This window comes from Tachyglossus aculeatus, chromosome 5 (assembly GCF_015852505.1).
Source record: "Tachyglossus aculeatus isolate mTacAcu1 chromosome 5, mTacAcu1.pri, whole genome shotgun sequence".
NCBI lineage: Eukaryota > Metazoa > Chordata > Mammalia > Monotremata > Tachyglossidae > Tachyglossus > Tachyglossus aculeatus.
Genome location: NC_052070.1, coordinates 93,079,542 through 93,105,826, shown reverse-complemented (window position 1 = coordinate 93,105,826; position 26,285 = coordinate 93,079,542).

Genomic DNA, 26,285 nt, shown 5'->3' with positions numbered 1-26,285 from the left:
GGAAAAGAGGGCTTAAATGGGGAAGGCTTCTTAGAGGAGATATGGCCTTAATGAGGCTTTGAAGGTGGGGAGAGTGGTGGTCTGGCATACGTGGAGGAGGAGGGAGTTCCAGGCTAGGAAAAGGGTTGGTGGTGAAATAGATGAGATCAGGGGACAGTGAGTAAGCTGGTGCTAGAGGAGATTAGAGTGAGCCCTGGGCTGTGCTAAGAGATCAGTGAGTTGAGGTAGAATGTGGCAAGTTGATTGAGTGCTTTAAAGCTGATAGTAAGGAGTTCATATTTAATAATAGTAATAATGGTGGTATTTGTTAAGCACTTACTATGTGCAAAGGACTGTTCTAAGCACTGGGGGGGATACAAGGTGATCAGGTTGTCCCACTTGGGGCTCACAGTCTTAATCCCCATTTTACAGATGAGGTAACTGAGGCACAGAGACGTTAAGTGGCTTGCCCAAGGTCACACAGCTGACAAGTGGCAGAGCCAGGATTCAAACCCATGACCTCTGACTCCCAAGCCTGCACTCTTTCCACCGAGCCACGGATGGGGTGGGCGGTGTGGAGTGGTAGGGGTAGGGGAGGGGCAACCATTGGAGGTTCTTGAGAAGTGGGACGATGTAGACTGAACTTTTTTTTAGAAAAAAATCTGTGGAAAAGTGATGTGTAGACTGGAGTGGGGAGAGAGAGGAGGCAGGGAGATTAGTGAGGAGCCAGGTTCAGTAATCAAAGTGGGATAGGATAAATGCTTGGATCAGACTGGTTGCAGTTTGGATGGAGAGGAAAGGGTGGATTTTAGCAACGCTGTGGAGGTAGAACCAACAGGATTTGAGAACAGATTGAATATGTGGGTGGAATGAGTGAGATGAGCTGAGAACACCAAGGTTATGGGCTTGTGAGATAAGGAGGATAGTGGTATTGTCTAGAGTTATGGGAAAGGCAGGGGAGGACAGGGTTTAGGTGGAAAGATAGAGTTCAGTTGGGAACATGTTTAGTTTAAGGTACTGGTGGGACATCCAGGTAGATCTGTCCTGAATGCAGGAGGAAATGCAAGATTGCAAAAAAGGAGAGACGTCAGGGCATAGAGATGATAAATGAAGCCCTGGGAGTGAATGAGTTCTCTAAGGGAGTGGGTGTAGATGGAGAAAAGAAGGTCACCCAGAACTGAACCTTGAGGGACTCCTATTTTCAGGGAGGCAGAGGAGGAGCCTGTAAAAGAAACTGAGAAGGAGTGGTCAGAGAGATAGGAGGAAAACTGAGAGAGGATGGTTTCAGTGAAGCCAGTGTGTAGCAACCTCTGCTATGGCTTCTATGCTGGGTTAAAAATAGTCTCATACAATGCAGAGGTTTGGACACTGAGGGTCAGGCAACTTTGTCCTAATGGGGCATTCTGGCTTCTACAGCTCAAGGCTCATCAGGATCTTAAACTGTCCCTAAAGCTGGGGGAGTTGATGGACTTTCACCTTTCAAAAGTGTTTGCATTTGTACCTTGCATTCTCAATTGATATGGGGCACAAGTAAGATCGAATGATTACAGTAGACCAGCAAAAGTTCCAACTATCCCTTATTTTTAAATGACTTCTTGAATTTTTTTTTAAGGGGCTGCAGAACAGAGGTATACTACCTAGGTTCATTTGTGAATTTAGCATGATCTCAGAGAACCCATCTCTTTTTTTTTAAAGGATTTTGCCTATAAATGTAATTGGTTGATTCTTATTTTGAGCACTGTTTGTGAGCTCCAGTTAATTATTAAATCAAACAATCTCTATTTAAAAAGAGAGAAGGAGCTGACATCTGAAGGAAACTCATTTTTTGTAAAGGTCTAGTACTTGAGGAAGGCTGCAAAAAGAGACACAATCTGGCAGAAGGAATGGCACTCAGAGAAATTGATGCTCAGAGGTGGAGTAGGTATTCCATAGCATATGTATGAATGGTTGAGAGAGAAAACTCATGGTTTTTCTTTTAGTTCCAGTTAAATGCCCTCTCCTCTCACTGATGCAGAAGGGTAAAAGAAGGGCTTGGAAAATAATCCACATGGGAAAAAAAATAAAAAAACCCAGAGGACAGAAAAGAAGTTTCATTATCTTGGGTGGGTTTGTTTGAGAGTGACTGACTGATCCTTCAAAATTGCTTGGATCCCTAGAGAGCACGGGCCTGGGAGTCAGAGGACCTGGGTTCTAATCCTGCTCTGTCACTTGTCTGCCATGTGATCCTGGACAAGTCTTTTAACTTCTTTGTGCCTCAGTTTCCTCACCTATAAAATGGGGATTCAGTACCTGTTCTCCCTCTTACTTTCATTCATTCATTCATTCAATTGTATTTATTGAGCACTTACTGTGTGCAGAGCACTGTACTAAGCGCTTGGGAAGTACAAGTTGGCAACATATAGCTGGGGAGGTTACAAGGTGATCAGGTTGTCCCACGGGGGGCTCACAGTCTTCATCCCCATTTTACACAGAGGCAGGCTTCCTTATTCAAGCCTTCACATTTATACCAGCCATATATATATATACTAAGTATGTCAAGATGACTTTTTGTTTGATTTGTTTATATACCTCTTTTACCAATTTAGCAAAATTTGATGTAGTAGAATTTTAGAAATAACGTTTAAATCATCACACCTAAAACTCATCATGTCCAAGACTGAACTCCTTGTCTTCCCTCCCAAACCGTGCCCTCTCCCTGACTTTCCCATCTCTGTTGATGGCACTACCATCCTTCCCGTCTCACAAGCCCTCAATCTTGGTGTCATCCTCGACTCCGCTCACTCATTCACCCCTCACATCCAAGCCGTCACCAAAACCTGCCAGTCTCAGCTCCACAACATTGCCAAGATCCGCCCTTTCCTCTCCATTCAAACCGCTACCCTGCTCGTTCAAGCTCTCATCCTATCCCATCTGGACTACTGCATCAGCCTTCTCTCTGATCTCCCATCGTCGTGTCTCTCCCCACTTCAATCCATACTTCATGCTGCTGCCCGGATTGTCTTTGTCCAGAAATGCTCTGGGCATGTTACTCCCCTCCTCAAAAATCTCCAGTGACTACCAATCAATCTGCGCATCAGGCAGAAACTCCTCACCCTGGGCTTCAAGGCTGTCCATCACCTCGCCCCCTCCTACCTCACCTCCCTTCTCTCCTTCTACAGCCCACCCCGCACCCTCCGCTCCTCTGCCGCTAATCTCCTCACAGTGCCTCGTTCTCGCCTGTCCCGCCATCGACCCCCTGTCCACGTCATCCCCCTGGCCTGGAATGCCCTCCCTCTGCCCATCTGCCAAGCTAGCTCTCTTCCTCCCTTCAAGGCCCTACTGAGAGCTCACCTCCTCCAGGAGGCCTTCCCAGACTGAGCCCCTTCCTTCCTCTCCCCCTCGTCCCCTTCTCCATCCCCCCATCTTACCCCCTTCCCTTCCCCACAGCACCTGTATATATGTATATATGTTTGTATATATTTATTACTCTATTCATTTATCTTACTTGTACGTATCTATTCTATTTATTTTATTTTGTTAGCATGTTTGGTTTTGTTCTCTGTCTCCCCCTTCTAGACTGTGAGCCCGCTGTTGGGTAGGGACTGTCTCTATGTGTTGCCGACTTGTACTTCCCAAGTGCTTAGTACAGTGCTCTGCGTACAGTAAGCGCTCAATAAATACGATTGATTGATTCAAACATAACTCATCCAAAATACACTGTCACACCGTCGCAGGGGTAAACCAATTCCCCAGTATCTCACAAGATGTTAATTTCTGCCCACCTTCAGGGAAAATGCCTAAATCCTTTTCCGTTCCTGCTCCACCCACAGCCATATACATAATCTTTCTATAGGCATCACCTCAAATCTCAACTATTTTGCATTCCCAGAACGTCCTCCATTCTAAGCATACAAAAGACGAGGGGGGCATGCTCATGCAATCATTTCAACTCTTAAACAGAACAGTCTACACATCCTCAATGTTACTCAAAGATGAGGGTGAGCCCAATCCTGCATTTACACAGTGTTTTCTGTACTTTAAATCAGAGCAGAGGTGTTTTCTGATCATCATCAGGAACTTCTTCATTGGGGGCGTTAAGAATCAACTTTCAACACACACAGCTCATATTTATTACTCTATTTATTTATTTATTTTACTTGTACATTTCTATCCTATTTATTTTATTTTGTTGGTTTATTTGGTTCTGTTCTCTGTCTCCCCCTTTTAGACTGTGAGCCCACTGTTGGGTAGGGACTGTCTCTATGTGTTGCCAATTTGTACTTCCCAAGCGCTTAGTACAGTGCTCTGCACATAGTAAGTGCTCAATAAATACGATTGATTGATTGATTGATGTAAGAACGGTTTGGTGCCTGCTACTTAAAACTAGATAACTTGGTTCGTGCTGGTTTAATGTAGTGGTATTATTCCATCGGAAGGCACTAATCCTTCCCCGTTGGGTCCGGTGGATCGTCCGAACCCAGTGCGCCAAGAGGTCCAGAGGTCACGACCTTAACCGTGAGTATGGGTCATATCCACACCGGGCCCAAGTCTAGGCGGCTGCTTTCTTGTGGACTCACGTCCACCTGACCGACTGGCCCACCTCGAGGTTTTCCATCCCTGATCTGCAAGGAATTCAAACAGCCCTCCCGGTCCTCTGTTGCCTATCGCCGATCCCATCCCTGTTGCCATTTATGTCCCCCTTCATCTGGGGATGGGTTCGTTCAGGAATCAACATGGTGGGAGAGGGAGAGAGGGAGGCTGGGGACGGAAAACCCGAGTTTTAGACAAAATTTATTCTGTGAGGCAAATTGAATTATTTAATGCTTTAGGCGCAATGAATTGAACTTCCCTTTAGGGATGAATGGGATTCATTAGTAATATTAGAGCTTCCCTAATGGGAGGAACACACTCATACTTTACTCGCGCGTGGGAGAACCCCCAGGTCCCACCCAGGCAGAATTCCCTAACCATTTGTTTGCATGCAGTGGGGTGGCCTCCTCATAGCTCTCACCCATGTGCACTTCCCACTCGGTAGGACTCCATTTGAGTTACACACACTGTGGGAAGCCCCTAGCTCCCACCCACGAGGATTTTCCACTTGGAAGGAATCCATTCATGTGTTCCATACCCTTGGGGAAGCGCATGGCTTCCAGCCCCACGAGCGTCCAGCGGGACGGGACCCTCACCCATCCATCCCACGGTTCCTCACTTGGTGCAGGCAGAGGGGGCTTATCACGCTCTGGACAGAGGCGCCCTGCAGCCGTCTGCTGCAAGTCTCGATCCTCAGATACTGATGTGGAGCAAGTTACAGGGTTAAAATGATAACCTGGCATAGAGAGACCATTGCCTAAAGGAGAGGTGGAGAAATGAGGCTGCTTGGAGAAGCAGCGTGGCTCAGTGGAAAGAGCACGGGCTTTGGAGTCAGAGGTCATGGGTTCAATTGTCAGCTGTGTGACTTTGGGCAAGTCACTTAACTTCTCTGTGCCTGTTACCTCATCTGTAAAATGGGGATTAAGACTGTGAGCCCCGCGTGGGACAACCTGCTCACCTTGTAACCTCTCCAGTGCTTAAAACAGTGCTTTGCACATAGTAAGTGCTTAATAAATGTTATCATTATTATTATTATTTGACATGTTTTATTCATTTCATTTGATAGTATTTATTGAGAGCTTACTGTGTGCAGAGCACTGCACTAAGCGCTTGGAAAGTACAATTCAGCACTAGAGAGAGACATATAATAATGATAATTATAATGATGGTATTTGTTAAGTGCTATATGCAAAGCACTGTTCTAAGCACTGGGGGGAGACAAAGTGATCAAGTTGTCCCACGTGGGGCTCACAGTCTTAATCCCCATTTTACAGATGAGGTAACTGAGGCTCAGAGAAGTTGTGACTTGCCCAGGTCACACAGCAGACATGTGGTGGAGCCAGAATTTGAACCCATGACCTCTGACTCCAAAGTTGAGCTTTCTGGAGGTGGCAAAAGATACTGAAGTCAAAGTTGGAAGTCACTTGGAAAATGTTTACTTGTACATATTTATTATTCTATTTATTTTATTAATGATGTATATATCTATAATTCCTTTTATTTATTTTGATGCTATTGATGCCTACATGTTTTGTTTTGTTATCTGTGTCCTCCATTCTAGACTGTGAGCCTGTTGTTGGGTAGGGAAGCAGCGTGGCTTAGTGGAAAGAGCCCGGGCTTGGGAGTCAGAGGTCATGAGTTCTAATCCCAGCTCTGCCACTTAGCTGTGTGATTTTGGGCAAGTCACTTCACTTCTCTGGGCCTCAGTTCCCTCATCTGTAAAATGAAGATGAAGACTGTGAGCCCCATGTGGGACAACCTGATTACCTTGTATCTACCCCAGTGCTTAGAACAGTCCTTGGCACATAGTAAGCGCTTAAAAAATGCCAACATTATTATTATTATTATTAGGGATTGTCTCTATCTGTTGCCGAATTGTACTTTCCAAGCACTTAGTACAGTGCTGTGCGTACAGTAAACTCTCAATAAACACGATTGAATGAATGAATGAAAGAGGACTCATGGAACAATGATAATGCTGATACTATTGGTAAAACTGGGAAGGGAAAGCTTTGAAGAAAAGACAAGAAGCTACCAGCTTAGTGAGAGTTTGAACCAAATGGAATGATACTAGGCCAATGCAATGGGAAAATGTTTAATAATAACAATAATAAAAATGGCATCTGTTAAGTGCTTCCTGTGTCAAGCACTGTTCTAAATGCTGGGGTAGACACAAGCTAATGAGGTTGGACATATTCCCTGTCCCACATGAGTGTTACAGTCTTAATCTGTATTTTACAGGTGAGGTAAACGAGGCACAGGGAAGTTAAATGAAGTTAAGGATAAACAATACCAGGCCTATCTCCCCAAACAGAGTGAGGCAGGTTTTGGTAGGAAGATGCTCACACAAGAATCTGAAGAGTATTGCAATGTGGAAGGACTATTAATGAAAGTTCGGCAGAAAGGCTAATAGCTTGGCAGTCCCCATGGTCCTGGTAGAGGTGGTGAGAGAGGATTAAGGGGTAAAGACTGTTCAGGTAAAAGAAGTCCAGATTCTAACTCCCCACTCAGAGCCGCTACTCTGGACGAGCACATCCAAACCAATGTTTCTGTAAAATGTCTCTCTTTCTGTCAAACCCCCTATACCATCACCCCTTAGTGCTCTACTAAATGTGGTAGCCTTGCTGTTTGATAGGTGATTCCCACAGCAGGAATACTGGGCCCCACAATTGCAAGGCTAGAGAAAGATCTGGATCCCTTTAACTGATTCCATTTTCAGTACAGAGGGAGAGTGAAGAAATATGTTCTGCACCCTTCCAGCTAAAGAGGCAGGTGAGAAAAGAGAGGAAGATTCCCCTCAAACTGTGAGGGGCTCACAGTCCTAATCCCCATTTAACAGATGAGGTAACTGAGGCACCGAGAAGTGAAGTGGTCTCCCCTTTCTAGACTGTGAGCCCGTTGATGGGTAGGGACCGTCTCTATATGTTGCCAACTTGTACTTCCCAAGCGCTTAGTGCAGTGCTCTGTGATGGCGGTGGTTGTTCCGGATGGCCTCCAAGTCGCTGGGCGACTAAAGAATTAGACAGCATGTGACTGCCGAAAGTTTTAATAAAGTTTTATTGGTAAGGCCGAAGACCGAATAGGGGGTAACGCACCTGGCGGGCTCATTTCCTTAAGGGAAAAGGCCCCGAGTGCCCGATACAACAGGCTTATATACCACTGTTGCTGATCACAGTGATTGGTAGATTTGAAAACAGTGGGGACTGGATTGGTGCAGATTTGGTACAGAGCTGGGCGGAGTCTACCTCCTTATTTGGTTTGGTTCCTGGACCCAGCCAGTGGGCTGCAGGGTCTAAGGCCCATACCAGATATGGCAACAGAACCGTGTACATTCAAACAATATCTGCAACCTTTCCATGGTGCATGGGGGGGGGGGGGGGGGGCATCATTCTGCACACAGTAAACGCTCAATAAATATGAATGAATGAATGAATTTGCCCAAGGTCACACAGCAGGCAAATCAATCAATCAATCATATTTATTGAGCGCTTACTGTGTGCAGAGCACTGTACTAAGTGCTTGGGAAGTACAAGTTGCCAACATATAGAGATGGTCCCTACCCATCAGTGGGCTCACAGTCTAGAAGGGGGAGACAGAGAACAAAACATATTAACAAAATAAAATAAATAGAATAGATGTGTACAAGTAAAATAGAGTAATAAATATGTACAAACATACATATATACAGGTGCTGTGGGGAAGGGAAGGAGGTAAGGCGGGGGTGGATGGAGAGGCAGAGGGGGGGGAGAGGAAGGAGGGGGCTCAGTCTCGGAAGGCCTCCTGGAGGAGGTGAGCTCTCAGTAGGGCCTTGAAGGGAGGAAGAGAGCTAGCTTAGTGGATGTGGGGAGGGAGGGCATTCCAGGCCAGGGGGATGACGTGGGCTGGGGTCGACAGCGGGACAGGCGAGAACGAGGCATGGTGAGGAGATTAGTGGCAGAGGAGCGGAGGGTGTGGGCTGGGCTGTAGAAGGAGAGAAGGGAGGTGAGGTAGGAGGGGACGAGGTGATGGAGAGCCTTGAAGCCGAGGGTGAGGAGTCTCTGCCTGATGCGTAGGTTGATTGGTAGCCACTGGAGATTTTTGAGGCAAAGACTCCAGTCCACAATGGCCTGTCAGTTGACTGGCCCATTTGAGGGGAATCTTCCTCTCTTTTCTCACCTGCCACTTTAGCTGGAAGGGTGCAGAAGATATTTTTTCACTCTCCCTCTGCACTGAAACCGGAATCAGTTAAAGGGATCTAGATCTTTCTCTAGCCCTGCAATTGTGGGGCCTGGTATTTCTGCTGTGGGAGTCACCTATCCAACAGCAAGGCTACCACATTTAGTAGAGCACTAAGGGGTGATGGTATAGGGAGTTTGACAGAAAGAGAGACATTTTACAGAAACATTGGTTTGGATGTGCTTGTCCAGAGTAGCGGCTCTGAGTGGGGAGTTAGAATCTGGCCTTCTTTTACCTGAACAGTCTTTCCTCTACCCCTTAATCCTCTCTCACCACCTCTACCAGGACCATGAGGACTGCCAAGCTATTAGCCTTTCTGCCAAACTTTCATTAAGAGTCCTTCCACATAGCAATACTCTTCAGATTCTTGTGTAAGCGTCTTCCTACCAAAACCTGCCTCACTCTGTTTGGGGAGATATGGCCTGGTATTGTTTATCCTTAACTTCATTTAACTTCCCTGTGCCTTAGTTTACCTCATCTGTAAAATACAGATTAAGACTGTAACACCCATGTGAGACATGGACTATGTCCAATTTGATTAGCTCGTATCTATCCCAACACTTAGTACAGTTCCAGGCACGTACTAAGTGCTTTACAAACACCATAAATACACAATTTCATTTTTTAATTGGCTTAACACATACCATTATTTTTATTATTGGAATAAGAGCTGGAGATACAAAAGGAAGTAGAATATGTATGCCCTCCCTGAGGGCCTCTGATGAGAGTATACTATCTCCAAACAGTTCATTCATTCAATTGTATATATTGAGCACTTACTGTGTGCAGAGCACTGTACTAAGTGCTTGGGAAGTACAAGTTGGCAAAATATAGAGATGGTCCCGTACCCAACAGCAGGCTCACAGTCTAGAAGAACTATTCAACAACAGAATCCAAGATGTGTTAGTAATTTTAGTTTCTATTAAGCTCTCACTAGGTTCTAAGCTTTGGGGCAAGTGACCAGTCAACATTTTAGGATATCTGAAAAACATTGACTCAAAGCACAGATTACAAGTCTTTTTGACAAACATTTTTAAGGACAGCTTAGACTGAGGCACCTTTTTTTTTTCCCAAACTGATATATGTGCCCTTCTACATTTAAAATGAAAAGTCCTCAGACAATCCTAATCACATTGTCAGTCAGATAGTCATCTTCTGAGAGGGAATCCTTCACCTTTAAGAATGCATGTACAATAGTGATATGTAAGCAGCTCAAAGACTCAATACCCCCTTTTTTTCTGAAAAGCAAGTCTGGGTTAGGAAAAAATCAATATGTTGGAAGTAAAGGTCATACGAGGAAAAGTGACATGAAACAGAACTAAGGGAACAATATCCTTCATGAAGCCTGTTTGAAGTTTTCTTTCCCCTTGTGCTAGTGTCTGTGCAAATATACTTTCTCTTAGAATAGAAGGCTATATTCTTCCCCCAAAAGCCATATTTTAAATATTGATCTACTTTACAGGGTCCTTCTTGTATATTATATTTGTCCCATTGACTGATTCTGTACATTTTCAAAGTATAAATGGTAAAGGGTGTACGGTTATCAGAATTTTTAGCAATATGAGTATACCCCACCCACGTACTGCCTATCTTATAACAGTTCTCCATTTACTTTTTCAAGTGGGCCAGCTGTACGACTATAGTCCTTAAAAGGGTCAGGAACATCTCCTTATTTCCCCACTCTCTATACTTATTGCTTGGGTATAGTTTTAAAGTAGTCCATGAACCCTTTTCACTCTTGCAACACATTTACCCACAATTAACAATCAAGCCGTCCTCACTCCATTCAGACTCCCATTCTCTCTAGGCCTCATTTTCTCTGCCTCTCTCTTGATCTGCCATTGTGCCGAAAGCTGTTTGTGCCATCGCAATCTGCCCTCCTTACCAGCCGCACAAGTATGGGGAGGAGGGGGAAAGCACATAGCATTCAGATGCTGAATAGCAAATTGCTCTTGAGTGTCCTTGCTTCCCCCATCGCTCCCCCTCCCTCCAGGAGAACAAGGGGGGCCCTGAAAGCAACTATACATTTTGCTTAGTGCTCTTGAAAACAAGCGTTTCACACCTGAAGCCTTTCACGGCAGCCCAGAAGCACCCCTTCAAACCACTTAATTGCCAATTGCTTCAGAGCTCGTTGTAAAAGTCCATTATGTCAGCCAGCTCCATGGCGAGTGACAAAGTATGGGAAATGAAAGAGCGCTTCTTCTTCCAGGGCCAGTGCAGCATTAAATGTCCCCAGATCACTAGTTTTCTTCTTCCTGGACAGCGATTGGCTCCAGTAGAAGGTATACACAGAATTCCATCTAGTACGATTTTTAAATGAAAGATGCAATTTTCCTTGTGTTCTTTGTCAAAATAAAATAAAATAGATTCCAAATGGAGTCAAGAAAAATATCTTCACACTTAGCACATCTGTGTTCATGGACCTAGGCTGGTGTCATTATCAAAAATGAGCTGCTTATCTACTTTTCATTGGGGAGAGGGAGGGAGGAAAGATGCTTTATCCTTGAGGGCCTATGAACCAACAATGAGACAGCCATTTGAAAAGAAAGATTACCTTGAATACAAATGCAACTGAACACTTATTTTGTATACAATCATTTTAAAGTTGCAGTTCTGAAAATTATTTATGAATATCCAGCTTTTCTTTTTCAGTGAGCACAATTTAAAAAAAAAGAAAAACAGTTTCCTCTAAACTTCTGTTTCTATAAAATGGTTAACAAAGGAAAGTAAATCCCTTGGATGCAAACTTTATTCATTATTATTAGGAAACTGATGCTGCACAGGTTATAGAGTCACATTAATAAAATATGATATGAGGAGAGAGGGAGAAATAGTTCAAAACTGCAAAAGGCTCACCTTAGGTATCTTTACATTTCCTTAGTGTCACATGTTTCTTTTTTTTTCCTTTATAAACATTCTAATTTGTTATGCTGCTACTCTGTTTTAGGATTCCAAAAAATCTGATTGGCTGTGTTTAAGGAACGTTCCTTAGGGATGTTTTAAAATGATCTTAGGCTTGGAGCATATTATGTCTTTTGGCTTTAGGCACATTTATAATTCTGTACTTTGACTTGTACCTTTGAAATTTGGGCTTTTATAGAATTTCTTGATCTCAAAATAGTATGGTTTAGTAAATATTAGAAATTGATTTTGGCATAAAATAAATACAATTCAGCTTATATCAAATTTAACATTTTTCTGTAGTAAATATGTTACGTTGCATATACATAACTCAGCCCTACACATCACCTTCTTTAGTGTAACCTTTCCTATTGAAGAGTATTCCTGTGCTTTCTTTTGCCTCCCACCTCTTCAGTGCTATTTCCCTGCACCTACCTCCATACTCCTCTAATAAATTGGGTCAGAGCAACTATTTCAGATGTCTCTGGCTGGTTTTGCTAGATTCTTCTCCTCCTGCCTCCCTGCCTTCCTGTCATGATATGCTCCTGTACACTGGCACTGCCCTCTTCTCATTGAATTATGCATACTGTGACCTGCATTGGATTTTAGCTGTGCCATGCTTCGGTCTTTGAATGAAATAGAATAGCGAGTATAGCAAACTAAGATGCCTGGTGAATTAGAGAAAGTACTTTAGAGTGAAAGGTGGAAAATACAAGATTAAAAGTCTTAAACAACATGAGTATGTAGACTGTTTCATTAAAAAAATCCCATGCTCATTCTAAAAAGGGACTCCTTTCTACAACTGGCTGCTGCAGTTATCTGCAGTGACCACATCTAGTATTTCTGAAATCTATTGTCCATTTCATGAATTTGGCACATTAAGGTGGGAATAAATTTTGATCAACGATGTGATTCTTTTCTTTATAACTATTCTCAAATTACTCTTTGTTCATGTTCATCAATTTTCCTGACAGAAATGACTGAAGGATATATCCTCCCAGTTGATTTCCAGGGTGCTTATTTATGCTATGATATATAGATTTAGACACCTGTGAATATTTTTATTCTGGTTTTATGATGGAGGTGATGAATATTTCTGAAGCTGGGGTTCTCAAAATAAGGCCATGTTTACACAGGGCAAATACAACAACCACTTGAAAAAAATGAATGCACTCTATCAAGGTTATTGATGGCACAAATGACATTTGATTTGTCATCCAGCTAACATTACATGCTTTGCCTCTAGTATTTTTTGTAGCAGTGCAGTAAAATTAGGACTCAGTATGTGTGGCTCAGTGGAAAGAGTATGGGCTTGAGAGTCAGAGGTCATGGGTTCTAATCCCAGCTCCGCCCCATGTCTGCTGTGTGACTTTGGGCAAATCACTTAATTTCTCTGTGCCTCAGTTACCTCATCTGTAAAATGGGGATTAAGAATGTGAGCCCCACGTGGGACAACCTAATCACCTTGTATCCCCCTCAGCACTTCACACATAGTAAGCGGTTAACAAAAACCATCATCATCATATATTGTATCTTTTCCATGAAGTTGTGTCATCATGGGTACCTCTTAAATGGACTGGTGTTTTCCAATTTTGAGCCCTACTCCAAGGGTACTGGTGATCCTATGCTCCCCATTAGCTCTCTGCTGGGCATTAGATGAAGAGATAGAAAATTTATGAATGAATCTCAGTCTGTTCCACTGAAGTGAGTCTCAAATTGTACAAAAACTACCTCTAACTAATAATCTTCTCCTATTCACTGGAGACTGATAAGAGTAAATGAAAGGAACTATATTTAACATTTCCTCCACTGGTGTCAGTGATGTTGTTTACATTCAGAGTGGATAGGCATTTACATTAGATGACAGACTTTTTTCTTGGCATTTGTTAAGCACTTACTATGCTCCAGGCACTGTACTAAGTGCCTGAACTCTGGAGTAGATACATGATAATCTGGTTGGACACAGTTCCTGTCCCACATAGGGCTCATAGTCTTAATCCCCACTTTACATATGAGGTAACTGAGGCACAGAGAAGTTAAGTGACTTGTCCAAGGTCACACAGCAGACAAATGGTGGAGCTAGGATTAGAACCTAGGTCTTCTATGTCCCAGGCCTGCGCTCTTACCACTAGGCCATGCTGCTTCTCTGCCAGCTGTTAAATAGATATTCCCAACTCTCTTTTTACAGAGGTACTGTGGCCTTCCTTTGCACCATGACCCTCAGAAATGTCACTGTGGTGATAAATCCTCATAGTAAACTATCAACATGAACAACTTCTAGATTCTTGTAGGAGTCTTTTATATTGTCAGTCAGAATTACTTCTGATCATCTTCCTTGACTGTCTCTTCTTCCAGATCAGCAGTATTTGAACAGAGCCAGGCATTACTGATCCATAAAGGGACAATTCCCTTAAATGGGAGTTCCAGGCAGAAGAGAGGATAGGAACTCTTAGTCAACTGTGAGAGAGATGAGACTGAAGCTCAGTGAGTAGGCTGGTACTACAGTGAAGTGTGTGAGGTGGGTTGTAGTGGAGGGGGAGCAAGGATAGGATGGGGAGATAGCTGATTGAATGATTTGAAGCTGATAGGTGTTTCTATTTCGATGTAGATATGGATGGACAGCCCTTAGAGGCTACTGAGGAGGAGGGAGATATGTACACAATGATTTTTTTTTAAATGAAGATTGGAGAGGAGAGAGGCTAGCCACAGGGAGTTCAGCTAGGGGCCTGGTGCTGTAATTGAGTTAGGATATGACAAGTGCTTGGATCTGCATGTGGTATTGTGGATGGAAAGTAAAGGGTGAAAGATGAACTGACAGGACTGAATATGACTGGATAAGACTGACTGAATATGTGGGTTCAAAGAAAGAAGTCAAGGATAATGCTTAGGTTGGGTGCTTGAGAGACGGGTAGGATGGTGATGTCAGCAGTGATGGGAAAGACAGGAGGATGAGAAGCTTCTCGAGGGAAGGTGAGGAATTCATGTATTAACTGAATTTAAACTGAAAAAATTGATATATAACTTGATATATATTGGCCTTGAATAATCTTTATCACTGGGAAACCCCATGATGACTTTCATCATGAACCTTTCTTGTGTCATCCCTATTTAGCAGAGCCAATTACATTGTCTTTATGTTGGAAAGAACTAACAGGGATAACCTCTACCCTATTGTAACTTTCTGTCATCTGAAGCCTTTGGTTCCATTAAAAATAAAAATGCAAAATGAGAAGTTGATTCACCAAAATCCTACATTTGCACAGTTAAAATAAAGCCATTTTATGAAATCTCCAAGCAGTATATGTGCTTTCAAGCAGTTCCCTGGTGGAGATGAAAAAATATACAAAAACAAAAGATTGTCATGTAAAAATATATTTTAGCAATATTTCTAGCTTGGTCCCAAATTACAGAGATAAGTATTAGCACTACATAAAGAAAATGAAATCTTAATGTTATTATCCAAAGCTATCCAAGCATCAGACTGAGAAAAACTTGTCATTTTTGTCTTTTAGATTTAAGTGGATTTTAGGATCAAACTCTCTAAATGAAACAGAACCTTGGTAATTTTTGGCGGTTTAGCTTTTTATGAAAAATGATAAAATATCCTCAAAAATGCTTCAGTGAGGAAAGTTCACTGAAGTAGAAATTTTAACAAGAATTTCTTTAGTGAAGATTCCACCTCCGACAAAATCTCTTTGAGGATGCATATTTTCGCCCCCACTCTCAAATCTAATTTTAATGTGTGTACAAGTAAGTGTTGTTTAAGGAAAGTAAGTATGTACGTGTGGGTGACTGGCTTAAATACTTGGGAGGTTTAAATACTTCCTTTCTTTATAAAATTACCAAACACAAATATTTGGGAACTAGATGAGCTCACATCCCAACGAAAGCAACATGACCTTATTCTTTGATGACGCAAATTTTAGTAATAAATTATTGCAGATTTGGGTGTTTACTTTTTGTGAAGATAAACTAGGTCATGATCTCCTCAGCACATGTTTCATTCCTAGGGTACAGTTGCCTTTGAAGTCACAAAGTCAGATGATTCTTTTTGATTTTTATAAAATTCAAAATACAAGTTTTTCAAAGGCAGGCAGTCTTTGGAATGCTGTGTGCAATGCCAGCACTGCATGGATGTTCAATAGCTACTAATTGATGGTTCAGTTATATCTAGAACAAAGCAGTCAGTCATAAAGAGAGCTTAATAAACTATACGACCTGAGACTTGAAACTGTTGCATCTTTGTGGAGAACCACAAAATCCATGGCTGTTGGCCTGATTTGAGACTCAGTTCTCTGGATTTTCAAGAAACTATTCTCCACCCTCCTGAAAATCTGGTTTCACTTATTCTAAAAGTCACTGGATCAATAGACTCTCAACTGCTTCCCAAGATGGTCTTGATAGAGGAACTCTTAGAAAGGATGTGCTTTCACCATTCATCTCTTCACCATGAACCCAGTCTTAGAAAACTGGTCATTCATTGTGCACTCATAGTGACTTATATTGAGTGTGTTCTGAGGACAATTCACTGCAACAAGGGCTTGGTAAAGTGTAACAGCACAGACTATCCCCTCTCCACAAATAGCTAATACTCTGAGGGGAAGGGGAAGCCTACATTTAATCTAAGAATATGGCAGTCTCTCATCAGTCAATAAATGGAATTTATTGAGCTTTTACTAAGTGCAGAGTACTGCACTAAGCAGCTGGGAGAGCATAATACTTGGAGAAGCAGTGTGGCTCAGTGGAAAGAGCACGGGCTTTGGAGTCAGAGGTCAGGGGTTCAAATCCAGGCTCCACCAATTCCAGGACAGATGCAGGGAGTAGGCAAGGAGTCAGTGGTGAGAAAGATAAGATTGGGACACAGTGAGCAGGCTGACGCTAGAGGAGCTAAGTGTGTGGGCTGGGCTATAGTAGGAAAGCAGCAAGGTAAAGTCAGAGGGAGCAAATGATTGTATACTTTGAAGCTGATGGTAAAGAGTTTCTGTTTGCTACACAGGTGAATGGGCAACCACTGGAGTTTCTTGAGGAGTGGGGAAATATGGACTGAACATTTTTGTAAAAAAATGATCTGATGACATAATTGGGGAAGGCCTCTTGAAAGAGATTCATTTATTCAATCATTTGTTGAGTGCTTACTATGATCAGAGCACTGTACTATGTGATGCTAGTAATTCTTTGAAGGTGGAGAGAGTGGTGATCTGGTATATATGGAGTAGGAGGGAGTTCCGGGCTAGGGGGAGGATGTAGGAAAAGTGTTGGCAGCAAGATAGATGAGATTGAAGCACAGTGAGTAAGTTGGAGCTAGAGGAGCACAGTGTGCAGGTTGGGCTGTAGTAGGAGATGAGTGAGGTGAGGTAGGATGGGGCTAGCTGGTTGAGTGCTTTAAAGCCAAGGGTAAGGAGTTTCTGTTTGATGTGAAGGTGGATGGGCAGTCACTGGAAGTTCTTGAGAAGTTGGGGAACATGGACTGAAAATTTGTGTTGAAAAATGATCTGTTCAGTAGAGTGAAGTACGGACTGGAGTGCTGAGAGATAGAAGACAGGGAGGCCAGTGCAGAGGCTGATGCCAAAATTAAAGAGGGATGGGATTAGTGCTTGGTTCAGCATGGTAGAATTTCGGGGGCAGATAGGAAAGGGAGGATTTAAGCAGTGCTATGAAGGTAGAACTGACAGGATTTGGGTGACAGACTGAATATGTGGGAGGAATGAGAGATGAGTCAAGGACAATACTAAGACAAGCCAAGGGAGCAAATGAGTTCTCCAAGAGAATGGGTGTAGATGGGAAGTAAAAGAGGACTTAAAGCTGAGCCTTGATGGACTCCCCACTGTCAGAGAGTTGGGGGCAGAGGAGGAGTCAGCAAAAGAAATTGAGGAGAGGGCAGAAATAGGAGAACTAAGGCAGTGTTAGTGAGGCCAAGTTTGGATACAGTTTCAAGGAGAATGGGGTGGTATACAGTGTCATAGGCAGCTGTGAGGTCTAGGAGGATTAAGGTAGTGGAGAAACTGTTAAATTTATTGAGAAGACCCAACTTTAGGGAGGGTTGTTTCTGTGGAGTGAAGGGAGTAGAAGTCAGATTGGAGGGCATATAGGAGAGTATAGTAGGAGAGGAAGTGGAGATAGTGGGTGTAACCAACTTTCTCAAGAAGTTTGGAGAGAAATGGTAGGAGGGAACTTAGGTTACTTTTAAGAAGGGGTTATACAAGAATACTTGAAAGCAGAGGGATGGAAGCTGTTGGAAAGTGAGCAGTTGAAAATGGCAGTCAAGGACGGAAGAAGGGAGGGGGCAAGTATCTTAAAATTTATGAAGGTGTGGGGTCTGTACAGTGCTCTTCACACAGTAAACTCTTTATAAATATGATTGAATGAATGGGGTCATAAGCACAGGTGGAGGGGGGAGATTTAGAGAAGAGGTAAGAAATCTTGTCTTGAGTTATTGCAGGGAATATAGGGAGAGTGAAAGAGGGTGGAGTGGGTGGAGACTGGAGAAGAGCAGGGGAGATTTTATGAGGATCACATCTGATGTTTTCAGTTTTTTAGATGAAGTATGTGGCCAGGTCATTTTGGGGAAGAGATTTTGGGGTGGGGGTCAGGAGGTTTCAGGAGGGAGTTAAATTTCTGAAACAGTTGGTGGCAGCAGTGAGTATAGGATTGAATTATGAGGAAATATTGTTGGTGGGTAGTGGAGAGGGGTGAATCGAAGCAGATAAGAATGAATTTAAAGTGGACAAGGTTAAAGAGATGTTTGTACTTCCTTCAACAACACTCCGCAGCTCGGGCACAGGAGTGAAGGAAGTGTAGCGTGGAGGTGATCCAGGGCTGTGGGTTAGTGGTACTAGACTGGCAGAGGGACAGGGGAATGAGGGCGTTTAATTCAGAGAAGAGGGTGGTATTGAGTGTGTGGATTTGTGCATCAGGAGAAGGTAGTTTGGGTATGGAGACCAAATGGGGCAGAGGTAGTTGTATATTAGAGGGAATCAAAAGAACTGGCGGTCTCGGTGGGAGAGACAAATCTGTGGGGGGTGGGTGTAAGGAAAAGAGACCAGCTGAGGAGGTTGTGGTTTAATAAAGGATTTTCATCATTGGTGAGAGTAGAGATTGTACTGTTACCAGAGATTATCAAATCAAGAGTTTGTCCAGGTTGGTGAGTGTGTGAGGTCGGATGGGGCAGGAAGTCATTGGAATAGAGGAGTGAGAGGAAGTGGACAGTGGAAAGATCATCAGGGACATTCAGATACATATTGAAGTCCCCAAGGATCAATCTAGGGGTGGAGAATGAGAGATGTGAGAAAGGGGTCAAAATGGGTAAGAAAGTTGAAGGAGAGGCTTGGGGAGTGGTAGATGACAGTGACTAGTAATTGGAGTGGGTGAGAAAAGGTGGATGATATGGGCTTCAGAGGAAAGGAAGAGGGGGATGGGGGAGGTGGAATGATGCAAAACAGCCCTGAGAATTAAGAAGAAAGCCTACTCCTCTCCCTGTTTCAGTGAGTCTGGGGGAATGGGAGAAGATAAGGCCTCCTTCTAGAGAGAGTAGCAGGAGAGGCTGTCTCATCTGGGAGAGCCAGATTTCACTGGTGGTGAGGAGGAGCAGTGATTGGGTTAGGAACAGGTCACTGGTGAAGGGAAGCTTCCCTATAATGGAGTGGGGCTTCCAAGGCCACAGATGGCCGAGGGTGTGTGGGGTGGGGATGGTGCAAGGGGTAGGAAGGTGTTGAATGGGAGTGAGCTGGTAGGGGTGGGCAGAGATCAAGGAGGATGGGTATTGGGCAGGGATGGGGGGGTATCAGAGGGAGGGGATTTAGGGTGGTGCTAGGGCATAAGAGAAAAAAAGTACAAGAGCTGCTGTAGTTGATCTGTAGACCCGGGGACCAAGACAGGTTATCTCTAATAGGTGAAAACATAGATGGGGGAATCCACAAGTTCTGAGCTGTGATTAGCAAGTCATTAAAGTGTCTATCCAGAGTGAATGGGCCAGCACTATCAAGTAGCATGGTCTAGTGGGAAGAACCCTGACTAGGAGTTAGAGGACCTGAGTTTTAAGCCCGTTTCTGACAATTGCTTGCTGTGTGGCCTTGGGCAAATCACTTAACTTCTCTGTGCCCCAGTTCTCCTGTTCTCATGTTCTCCGTCCCACACAGACTATGAGACTATAGTAGAAGTAGCATGGTGAAGTGGATAGAGCGCGGGCATGGGAGTAAGAAGGTCAGGGGTTCTAATCCTGCTCTGCCACTTGTCTGCTGTGTGACTGTGGGCAAGTCACTTCACTTCTCTGGGCCTCAGTTCCCTCATCTGTAAAATGGAGATTGACACTGTGAGCCTCACATTGGACGGGGACTGTGTCCAAGTTGAGATGCTTGCATCTACCCCAGCGCATGGTACAGGGCCTGACACATAGTAAGTGCTTAACAAAAACCATTATTATGCACCCCATGAGGGATGGGAACTACATCCAACCTGATCAATTTGTATCTACCCCAGCACCTAACATAGTAAGCACTTAAAAAATACCATTAAAAAAAGTTGCAGTTATTGATGGGTGATTTTCACCTTATCTCCTTGGTGATAGCCACACTCATTGTGTGAGGGAATGGAAGATAGATGGAGGAAGTGGAGGGATTGGTGATTCTTTACTCAAGCAGTCACAGGTCCCTGGTACATGGATAGGAATGGGGAGAATGAGGGTGCCTGTGTCTCCTCTCTTGGTGCAGTTCTAGGCCCCCGGTTCACCTGGGGGAAGTGATGAGAGGGAGGGGTCCAGGGGGCCGGGGTAACTTCCTGCTGGGCAGTCCCAAACCTCCAGTGATCAGGGTCGGAGGGGAGGGGGAATGACTCTCCCCTTTGCTCAGTTCTCAGGCACCCATGTGCAAAGGGCAACTCTTCCCCTCTAATTGTAGTTTCTCCAAGCCAAATCATTTTTGCATTCCACAAGCTATACTATTGTTTTAGCCAGGAACTACTCTCTGTCTTTATTATTACTATATTATAATCATCATCATTATTATATTTAAGTGCTTACTGTATGTCAAGCACTATTCTAAGCACTAGAGTAAGTATATATTAATCAGGTCAGATGTGATCCCTGTCCCACATGGGGCTCACAGTCTTAAGTAGGGCAGAATAGGAATTCAATTTCCATTTTACAGATGAACAGAATGAGACACAAGAGAAGTTAAATGACTTCTCCAAGGTCACATAGCAGGCAGCTAACAGCTGGAGTAAGAACACCGATCCTCTGACTCCCAGGCCCCTGCTCTTCCCATTAAACCACACTTTTTCTAATATTATATAGTTTAGTAGATCATTCAGGAGTATTTATTGAACACACACTTTATGCAGTGGATATCTTCAAACATTAGTCTGAAATTTTCCTAGATTTTCATCCTTACATTCTCTGAAGAGGAAAAATATGCCCTGGTTTTATGGTCAGATGGAGTTGCATGAAGATTGCAGTTTTATACAATGTGATCCATCAACTCATGCACAATTCCAATGTCAGTGACAGGAGGATAATTGGGTCAAGGATTTATATGTGGTTAAATGATTTAAGTTATTTTAACCAGATTAGTGGTTAGAGAACATCAGTTAAAAAATAAGTGGAACCCAGTGATGTCCAAGGGCATTTCTGTTTTAATCCACTGCCTGCCATTGTCACTGTACAGGTATTTTGACTCACATATTTTTGTGAGGCCAAAATTCATGTTGAGTTCAACTGGATGTAAATTCTCTAGAGGTGGTTTCTGCCTTTTTAGCAGCCACCTTCAGAACTGACTCAAATGGGACTTGTGTCTTTGGAAAATCCATTGGTTGGGCAATAGGTCTTGGGGCGTGATTTTCATTGGTGGGAATCTCAACCCAGTTATGGAGAAGGCTTGAGAACGAGAACATTAACAGCATAAAAACGTTCCGTTAACCCAAATGCCCTCTTGGTGTGGACTTTCCAGTTCATTCATTCAGTTGTATTTATTGAGTGTTTACTTATGTCCAAGACTGAACTCCTTGTCTTCCCTCCCAAACCCTGCCCTCTCCCTGACTTTCCCATCACTGTTGACGGCACTACCATCCTTCCTGTCTCACAAGCCCGCAACCTTGGTGTCATCCTCGACTCCGCTCTCTCATTCACCCCTCACATCCAAGCTGTCACCAAAACCTGCCGGTCTCAGCTCCGCAACATTGCCAAGATCCACCCTTTCCTCTCCATCCAAACCGCTACCCTGCTCTTTCAAGCTCTCATCCTATTCCGTCTGGACTACTGCACCAGCCTTCTCTCTGATCTCCCATCCTCGTGTCTCTCTCCACTTCAATCCATACTTCATGCTGCTGCCCGGGTTGTCTTTGTCCAGAAACGCTCTGGGCATGTTACTCCCCTCCTCAAAAATCTCCAGTGGCTACCAATCAATCTGCACATCAGGCAGAAACTCCTCACCCTCGGCTTCAAGGCTCTCCATCACCTTGCCCCCTCCTACCTCACCTCCCTTCTCTCCTTCTACAGCCCAGCCCGCACCCTCCGCTCCTCTGCCACTAATCTCCTCACTGTGCCTCATTCTCGCCTGTCCCGCCGTTGACCCCCAGCCCACGTCATCCCCCGGGCCTGGAATGCCCTCCCTCTGCCCATCCACCAAGCTAGCTCTCTTCCTCCCTTCAAGGCCCTACTGAGAGCTCACCTCCTCCAGGAGGCCTTCCCAGACTGAGCCCCCTCCTTCCTCTCCCCCTCGTCTCCCTCTCCATCCCTCCCGTCTTACCTCCTTCCCTTCCCCACAGCACCTGTATATATGTATATATGTTTGTACATATTTATTACTCTATTTTACTTGTACCTATCTATTCTATTTATTTTATTTTGTTAGTATGTTTGGTTTTATTCTCTGTCTTCCCCTTCTAGACTGTGAGCCCGCTGTTGGGTAGGGATGGTCTCTATGTGTTGCCAACTTGTACTTACCAAGCGCTTAGTACAGTGCTCTGCCCACAGTAAGTGCTCAATAAATACGATTGATTGATTGATTGTGTGCAGAGCACTGTACTAAGTGCTTGGAAAGTATAATTCGGCAACGATTCGGCCAAGACAGGTCTCTTTTCCAGAGCCTGAGGGTGTGCAGGTTGACCCTGCAGACAGGACTGTGCATGCAGGGAGGTTTAACCCAGGTATAGACTTAAGGGCCCTGGGTCTTCTCAGTCTCACAGTCAAGTCAGACAGAACCAATTCGCTGCATAGATTCCCAAGTCCTGTTTCCAGAACCAGCCTCCATACTTCGAGTGCAGCTTTGTCTTAACTATCCTTCCCCAAAAACTTAACCCCTTCACACATGGTCCACAGTTCAATCGCTCACTGGTGGGGCAAGTCTGGGAATTGACTTGACTGTGTCCAAACTACAAGGGGATAGTCCTCAAGGCCAGGGAGCTGCATCCAACAGCATCACAAAGACCTCCTCCCCCAGCTCTGTCACTTGTCCGCTGTGTGACTTTGGGCAAGTCACTTCACTTCTCTGGGCCTCAATTACCTCATCTGTAAAATGGGGATTTAGACTGTGAGCCCCACATGGGACAACCTTATTACCTTGTATCCACCTCCCAGTGCTTAGAACAGTGCTTGGAACATAGTAAATGCTTAACAAATATCATTATTATTATTATAAGTAGTAACCCCTCAAACGATGCCGTAACTCACTAGGTAATCAAAATGATGGAGCTTTGGAGAGTTAAAATGTTTGATGAATTCCCAGCCTGCTTAAGGAACATTTCCAGACTAAGCCCCCCTTTTCCTCAGCTTTCTCTCCCCAGTGCCCCCACTCGCTCTCTTTGCTCTCCCCCTCCTCCACAGCACTTTTATATGTACATATCTATAATTCTATTTATATTAATGTCAGTTTACTTGTTTCAATATGTATATATCTATAATTCTATTTATTTATATTGATGCTATTGATGACCGTTTGCTTGTTTTGATGTCTGTCTCCCCCCTTCTAGACTTTAAGCCTGTTGTGCGCAGGGACTGTCTCTATTGCTGAATTGTACTTCCTAAGAGCCCAGTACAGTGCTCTGTGCACGGTAAGTGCTCAATAAATATGATTGAGTTATCTCCAGTTGACTTGATCCAGGATTTACATTCTGAAAGACCCCACAGAACATCTAAAATAATATGCATAAGTGTGCAGTTGGTTAAACCCCACATTGATATGTGAGAAAATGAGCATATTTTTGTAGTTGGGGATGAAAACCATATGATCTTTTAGACTGTGAGCCCACTTTAAGACTGTGAGCCCACCTTTTAGACTGTGAGCCCACTCTTTTAGACTGTGAGCCCACTGTTGGGTAGGGACTATCTCTATATATTGCCAATTTGTACTTCCCAAGCGCTTAGTACAGTGCTCTGCACACAGTAAGTGCTCAATAAATATGATTGATGATGATGATGATCTTTTAAGGTGAATTCCATTTTGAAGGTGTGTTTGATTGGAACATGATTCGACATGGGAGAAGGCAGGCAATAGCAAGAAGATGTATTTAAGTATATTTATTGAGTGCTTACTATGTGCAGAGCACTGTACTAAGCGCTTGGGAGAACAATATAACAATAAACAGACACATTCCCTGCCCACAACATGTACGATGGTACATAGCTTAGTGTTGGGGGACAAGAAGTTCAGGGGCAAAGGGAGAGTAGATATGCCTGGATGCAGGATTGGGCTGGGTGTAATAGGAGATGAAGAAAGTTAGTTACCAAGGGACCAGTAATGAAAGTGCAATGAAATCCACCATCAAGAAGTGATGCTGACCCAGCTAGGGTGGACTTTAGAAGGGCAGACTTTGCCAAGGGCAAAGCAGAGATTGAGGATGATAATTCTTGAGAAAAGAAAAAGCAAGAAAATCGATCCTTAGCCGAGGTGAAAGAGAACAGAAATGAACAGAACAGATAGCCCAGAGAGTATGTGGAAGAAGCATCAGTGTGACTTGCTGCTTCTTCATAGCATGCAACCTGGACATTTTCCTCAACTTACCTCTCTCATTTAGTCCACATAATCTGACACCAAATTCTATTGGTTTTATCTTCACGATATCTCTCCATCTAAACATCTACTACATTGACTTAAGCACTTATCATATCCTGCCCTTGATTACTGCATAAGCCTCAGTCAATCATATCTACTGAGCATATACTGTGTGCAGAGCACCATGCTAAGCGCTTGGGAGAGAACAATATTACAGACACATTCCCTGTCCACAATGATTATACAATGGAGAGGGAAAAGAAACATGATGAGGATGCTGACCTTGATGATATCCCTGCTACCTGTCTCTTTCCACTCCAGTCCATACTAAACTCTGCTTCCTGGATCACTTTTATGAGAAATGATTCTGTGCATGTCTCCCCAAACTCAAAAACCTCCCACAGTGATTACCCATCTAACTCCACATAAAATGGAAACTCCTCACCATCAGCGTTAAGGCACTAAATCAGCTTGCCTTGCACCACTTCTTCTACAACCCAGCTGGCACCCTTCGCTCTTCTAACATCAACCTATTTATGATACCTCAATCTTATCTTTCTTATCAGTGGCCCCTTAATTTCATCCTCCCTCAGGTGTGGAACTCCTGCTCCCTTCATATCTGGACAGATCACTACTCTTCCCATCTTCCAATCCTCACTAAAATCTTATCTCCTCCGGGAAGCTTCCCCTAAGTCACCTCTCATCTCCCCACACTGTATTCCAGGTTGGAAACTCCCTTCTTCCCTCTCCACATACAACAGACCAAACTATTCCTGCATTAAAATCTCTCCAATATCCAACCTTCTTCCACAAGCTTTTCTTAATTAATTTCACAGGATTCTGAACTTTATCAGGGAATGTGACTGCTTATTGTTATATTGTACTCTCCCAAGTGCTTAGTACAGTACTGTGCATGCAGTAAGTGCTCAATAAATACGACTGAATAAATATTATTGAATGAATACCAGCCCTTAAGTCAACTCTAACACTGTTGATTTTTTTTTACACTTTCTTTAGCACCTTCTTTAGCACTTTAGCACTATTTGTACTCATTTCATTTTGACCACTCTATTATAAATATTATTGTGTTTGTGGGCAAGGAACATGTCCATTTTGCATTCTGTACTTACTAAATGCTTAGTACAGTGTACTGCAACAAGTAGGCTCTCAGTATGTGCTACTTTACTACTTCCAGCAATTATCACATGGAAACAAGTGTCCGATGACTTTTTCTTTAACTGAAGCAAATTCTGGCTTGTTCCAGTTTACTTTCAGCAGTGGGTACTGGCAAGGATATAGTTGTCAGTGTAGTCAAGCAGCTGCCCACCAGAAGCCTCTGTAATAGTAGATATTTATTCCATAGAACCAGCCTGTTCCAGCCCTGGATCTTGGAAAGCATAACACACAAGGGACAGTTTCCAGGAATAATAATAATAATGATGGCATTTATTAAGCACTTACTATGTGCAAATCACAAAGAAAGTAAAGAGAAAACGTGCCTACCAACTCTGTTGCATTGTACTCTCACAAGTGCATAATACAGTGCTCTGTGCAAAATAAACTCTCAATAATAAATGTAATTGATTGATTGAGAAGGAGCGTGACTTAGTGGGAAGAGCATGGACGTGGGAGTCAGATGAT